Genomic DNA, 6,589 nt, shown 5'->3' with positions numbered 1-6,589 from the left:
AATCAGACGCCTGTTGGGGGAAATCCTGTTTCCTATTTGTTTCTCTGAGTTGCTGTAGACAGAGCCCTGCTCTGCTGCCGCAGAGTGAGACAACATCTCACACCAAACACCATCCCTCACGTCAGAGCTGGTGCTGCAGAGCACAGCAGGGTGCTGGCTGGGGAAATCTTACAGAGGATCCATCCAGCCTCAAGGCCTGGCTAGGAAAAAATACCAAAACATGATCATTAGTCACAGTTGGATATCCTCATGTACTTGCAGTTAAACTCAAGTTAAAGTGTTTTCTGAAGTAGATCCTAAGTGGCCCAAATCAGCTACTGCCCCACAAACAACACGAAGTTCAGTGCTAGATGTGAAAGCAATTGCTGGTGCAGCAAGGTGATTTTTTATTTATTGTTTTCCATAGTGCCAGATGTGAAATTATGGAAACCACATTGCATCAGCCTTTGAGCCCAAAGCATGACCTGCTTTGGCTGTTTTTCTGCACCAGGCAAACAGAATATGAAATTCAGAGGCTGAACTGCATTTTGGAAAGACAGCATACCACAATGTCATGAAGTGCAGTGGTCTGCAAGCTACCACTGCCACAAGTTATCAGCCTGGAAGTGTCAGATGGGGAATGACAACACAGAAAAAAGTCTGAACAAAAAATGTTATATCTGTACGTAGAGGCAGACATGTACACAAACAGTTCTTACTGTAGAACTAAAAATAATTCTTCCATTTTTGGAAGTGTTTTTCTTACTCCATACTGAAATTATTGAAAAGCTGTTTATCTGGGAAATAACATTACAGTTCTTAATAGTTTTTTCACAAATAAGTCTCCTTACTTATAAATGAAGAACAAATTTCCATCTGGACAAAAAGGAGCCAAATCTCTGTCAGGCTAATGAATTTATCAATTGTTAATTTTAAAAAGTGCAGGAATCAGAGGAAGGCCAGCACAGTGTACCAATTATTATAGGAGCTCACACAGTTCCAGAATGTTGCAGCAAGAAGTGGAAAAGGTTTTTCTTACCATCTGTCAAAATTCCCCCTAGGTGGTTGTTGCTATGGCTGGTCCTCCTTCCTGCTCCCAAGGTGCTCTCAGATTGAAAATATCTGATTTGCACCTTACTGTGCCATACAACAGTGGTTTAACCTCACTGCTCCTGGAGCCAGTCACAAAACTGCCATTGATTTCACCAGGCACACTCAGGCACACTCAGGAGTCTTGTTTTAACTACATTTCTTAAAAAAATGAATTTACCATCTTTGGGAATTGCTCCAGAGCCTATTAACTTTTTCACCATACTTTCAAAAACCATTAAAGCGGAGCACAGACATTCCCAGGGTTATGAGTTTTACTGGTATTTTCAGGGGAACACCAAGGCTGATAAGGCTGAGTGGGAAGCATATCTTGATTTCATTCAGCTATTGTTCTGTCATTGTGATTTGTACAATTCAATTTTACGTATTTTGCATTGCTATAAAAGGTAACAAATACATGAAATATCAAGCCATCCTGGGATGTGAAACATGAATCATCACCAGAGTGAATTAGCCAATACTCAAGTGGGATACTCCTTTCCTGCCTTCTCCTGTCCCAATGACCTTGAGAAAGGGCTCACAAGACACATTTCAATGCTGTTGGATCCCTCCCAGGCAGCAGGCAGTTTTCACAGGCATTGTTTTACCTTGAAACCTTTTTAGGAAATCTCTGAACTCAAGACAACATCGTAGGAAATCTATACAGGGCAAGCATCCACAATGGCTCCTCAATGTTTGCCATCTCCAGGTGTCTGCAGGATTCTTCTACTCAAAGCAGAGGATTCAGTCCCAGTTTGTCGCCAATCCTACCTCAGACAAAACTAACAACAAGAGTTAACACAAAATCTTAAACCTTGGCTTTAAGATTTTGCTAGGGACTTAACTTTCTGCCTGGTAAGGTTTCCCCCTTTGTATCAGGTAAGATATCAGCAGAGAAAGGCCTCCAGCAGGCAATTCAGAGAGCCCAAGTTCCTATCTCAGCTGGCAGCAACCCTTTTTTCTCTGTTTTCTGTCTTGCAACACTAGGAGAAGCCAGTTAAGCTACATCACTGTAAACAAATCTGTAACTCAAAAACGTTTGGCTGATCTGCATAATACCAAAAGAAAGCCTTGTCTTGACTTGTGCAACGACAAACCAACCACTTGCTGTTCATTTAAAGTCTGAATTCTGGCTGCTCAGACTTGGCTATTGAGCCTCTTGCTGGATAACAGCAGAGTTTCTTGAAACTTCCCCTGATAGGAGCAGTTCCCCACCTCTCATCTGCCTCTACATGTCCCTGGGTGTTGGTGGCTGACACCTGGAAGCAGGTCTGTGCAACATCTGCCAGCAATTCTGGAATATGGGCAAGGAATTCTAACTCGAGTCTACCTATTCCCTAAGCACTGATCCAAGGCAAAGAAAAGAATGCAAAGCAGAAATCAACACTCCCTGTCCTCTACTGTCTTTTTCTTTGTTCCTGCAACAGATTAAACAGGATTTTACTTAATTTGGGTCTCTTCCTTCTTGAGTTTTCCCATTGCAAGCTACTCTGCCCACAAAGCCTTAACCTTGTCTTTAACAATGAATTTATGTTGGAGACTAACAGCTGACAAAGTCATTTTGCTGGATGAAAGGAGTGTGATTTGGTCATATTCTATTGAAGTATTTAAATGGCATATGATATTGTTTGAAAGACAGGTAAGGAAAGGAAAGACAGACTGCTTTTGTGGCTGGTAAATATCCTTTGTTGAGGAAGTTCTTTTATGGAGAATATTATTAACATTAACAGGATTGAAACTTGCCATATATAAACAGAAATTCTTCCTCTCTGTCTCCATTTATGAAAACTTCAAAATGCAGAAAGGAGAACTGCCACAGATCATCATTTCCACGTCCTAACGAAAACAAGCAGTTGTCTGACATCCTATGGCAAACAGTTTAGGACTTGAATCCCTGCATGTATGTTTGCATAGGTGATGAGCTAATTTCCTTAGCCAGGGAATGAATAAGCCAGGGACAAGCCATTTTTCAGGAACACACACAGGGATGAGCCACATGCAGGGCACAGAGCGCTGCCAGTACAGCGATCTTCCGTGACTGATCTCTGCTGTCAAATACCACTGAGAGCTTTTGAGCAAACCATTAAAATACAGGCAAGAAGAATTCATCTTCTCCCTCTAATGGACAGACCAGCAAAAGGAGTTGCTCTCTAGCCCTGCAGTCCCCTCCTGACACTCTTCTCCCCAAGCTCTCTTCCTCCAGAGCAGCTGCACACGCATGAGCGCGCATCGGCAGCGGGCAAGGGATGAGACAGCATTTTCCAGATCTAAATCCCAGTGCCTAATGAGAAGTTATCCCCTTGCTGTGCAGCTATCAACAAAACTGTCTTCCCAGACATAAAATCCTTTCAGTTATTCAGTCTGCTTCAGAGATTTGGAACTGGCATATAAGAATCTAAAGCAACACCTGCTTTCCATCTTTTCTTGTATTTTCAAACATTTTTCCCATTTTTTTTTAATACACAGATTTGTAATTTAAATCTATAATCAAGAGCTTTACAGAGTAGGCAGTGAATCTAGAAAGACAGAAAAGAAACAAACAAATTCATCAGAATCTATTAAGTGAAAACTGAATTTCTAAGGGCTGTTTCTCCAGAGACATGCTGACTGGAACAGCCAGAGTGTTTGCTTCCCAAGTACGGCCAAGCCATTTATCAGACAGGCCATTGATCAAATGCATTGTTTGGCACTGTTTACACCGAGGTTGCCCACCTCCCATCCATCTGTAGCTGCAGGGCTCTGACCCTCAACAAAAGGAAAGGGGCCAAGATGAGATTTTGTACCTTAAGCAGATTACCCAGGAGATGGTGCTAGCATCTGATGACTTGGTTATGGAATTGCAAACAGGACACTGAATTCTTGGTGTGGCAGCACCAGAGCGGGTTAAGAGCTGTGTTTAATGGAAGTGGTTAGAATTACCAGACAAGGCAAGAGCACTCCTGGCACTTACTGGCAAGATCCCAGGGCATAAGTGATCGATCCAGTGTAACTGGCAATATCAGCTCTTTAAAGGCTAGCTTGCAGTCTGAAGAAGTTTGAACACTTTGAGGAAGTACTTCCTAGAAATACTTGGAGAAAAAGTATTTCCATGAATAAAAGGAGGGAAAAAAGTCACTAGTGACTGGGGACGAGGAGTGGAGGAACAGTATCTTTTGGCTAGCTGTTAATAGAACCACTGAAAACTTGTGAGAACTACCAGGGCATCTCCAAAGATCCCCACATCACTATTAGCATAACATCCCTTACTGAATGGGTTTTGAGTATACTTTTGGATTAACACTTCACTATAACACTTCACTAAAACACTTTCCAAATACTGTTCTAAACTATAGTTTAAATTTATTTAACTCATCGATCTTTTCATTAGATCAGTGGTACCCATCTCTGTGAGGCACACCAACACCAAACTAGGCAACTGAAGAGTGACTAAATATCTGCTGATGTTAATTGATGCACAGATGTCTTTCTCATCTAGAAAGTACCTCCTAGAAGACAGTGAGCTCAGAAAGCAAGGAGCAGGTTGCTACAGCAAATATATGTTTGTTTTCCCTGGTTCCATGCTGAGGCAACAGATCACAAAAAAACCAAAACAACAAAAACCACAAAAGAAAAAAAAAAAAAACAAACAAAAACCACAGACAAAAAAAAGAGGTAAAGTTTGGTGGATCTCATTCCTGAGTAGGTACACTCCTCATACCTGTTCCTCTAGAGATATAAAAGAAAACTTACAGCTCATTCTGCCAGCAAGCCTGATGTTTTGAACCAGCAGTATAACCTGAATGTGTTATTCAGATCCACAAATTGTAACAGCTGTTACACAAAATCTCAGCTACTGTTCAGTAAGGAAGTTCCTTTGAATAATGAGTGTCTCTCATGTATTCATGGCAGCATCCTATGCTATGCCCACCACAAAGAAAGAGACTTCATCCCTTGCCTTGCTCCATATTTAGCATCTTTCGTAACCATTACCAAAAAACCATTGTGCTAAATTATTAACCTACAAATCTGTGCCTGCTGTACCCACAGGGCAGCACCATTACAAAGGTACAGAGAACAGGTTCTTCCACCTGGAGGGGTAGCAGATGTTCTGAGCCAGGAGGATGGCAGAGAAACACTGTCCCACCACTTGGGAGGGATCACACCCATGAAGAATGACTTCAATTCCTGCAGCACCAAGTCCCTTCCCTGCAAGCCAGGATCTCACTGCAGGTCAGGCTGTAAGCCTGTTGCTTGTTTTGTCTCATGTTTGCTTCAGTTCCTTCCTGATAATGGTCTTAATATGTAAACAAATATAATGCTTAGGTCACATCCAGTTACTCGTGAGAAAAGCACATTTCTATGTGAAATATGGCACATGAAATATTCACACATTGACATGTGTTACAGCAGGATGCACACAATTTGGAAATAAAAGCAGCAGGAAGGAACAGAGGGAAGTTGCTAATTTTTTTCAGTCTTCAGTCCAGACCTTGTGATTTCATCTCCCTGGAGAAGTGACTGCTACAGCAAGAACAGGTTTTTTCTTAGAATTAGCAAAATCTCCCTGCCTGGCCCCATACATTGCTGTCACTGCTCTAAGGCAGCAGGGTCTAACACAGGTCAGGAAGGGCACTTCTGTGTTTCTCTATGTTATTCCATTAAGCATAAAATGGGGGCATCAGGAGAGGGCTGCAAATCCAGGCAGTGATAAGGAGATGCAAATTCACATCCATTAATTACAAGGCCTTCCAAAATCCTGGAGAGATTTTTCCTCTATTTTCAGCTGGTACTGGAATAAGTCCATAAAAGCTTTACATTTAATGCTCTGCAAGACATACTGAACTTTGGGCTGATCATCTCATCATTCACACTACAAGATGATCTAGTAGTCCTGCATTCTCACTTGTTTTGTCTGTGGAGCATCACTCTATTTCACTTTTATTTTTTAAAATGCCAGAGCACATCACCCTGCAAGACAGCGAAAGAAGAAACACAGTTAATGAAAGCAACAAAACTAAGAGCAGCAACACCAGCAAAGCAAAACCAGTAAGAAAACTACATCCACCTCCATAGACTTTAAAAAAAAAAAAAAAGTAAATTATTAGAATGTGGTGACAGAGGTAGCTCTTGACAGCAGCTCTTGGCTAGTGGTTTTTCTTTTATTGCTAATTAAAAGTACCAAAAAAAAAAAAAAAATTAGGCCTGACACCCAGTGATGACAACCCAAATAGAAATTCATAAAAATTAACCTGACCTCTCTGAAGGACAACTTCATGAAAATCTTCCATTTTGATGGGAACAGACTATGATTCACAGAGCTATTTTGCAAAGGTTGCAGAAGAATAGATGTTTGTAGGCTCTTTTTTACTGTACATTTGCTCTGAGTTCCTCAATGCCTGCAATTTATTCTACCACAATATACCTACAAATACCTACACCACAAATACCCTGCTGCTAAAGCCAAGGTATGTCAGCCTTTAAACTGTAGAAAAAAACTTCCAGGTGTAGCACTGGACCAAGCAGGTCTGTGACATTTTCTGGC

The sequence above is a fragment of the Passer domesticus genome, chromosome 8, assembly GCF_036417665.1.
Source record: "Passer domesticus isolate bPasDom1 chromosome 8, bPasDom1.hap1, whole genome shotgun sequence".
In the NCBI taxonomy this organism is placed as follows: Eukaryota; Metazoa; Chordata; class Aves; order Passeriformes; family Passeridae; genus Passer; species Passer domesticus.
The sequence above is the reverse complement of the archived record's forward strand: the minus strand, read 5'-3'. Positions refer to the sequence as shown.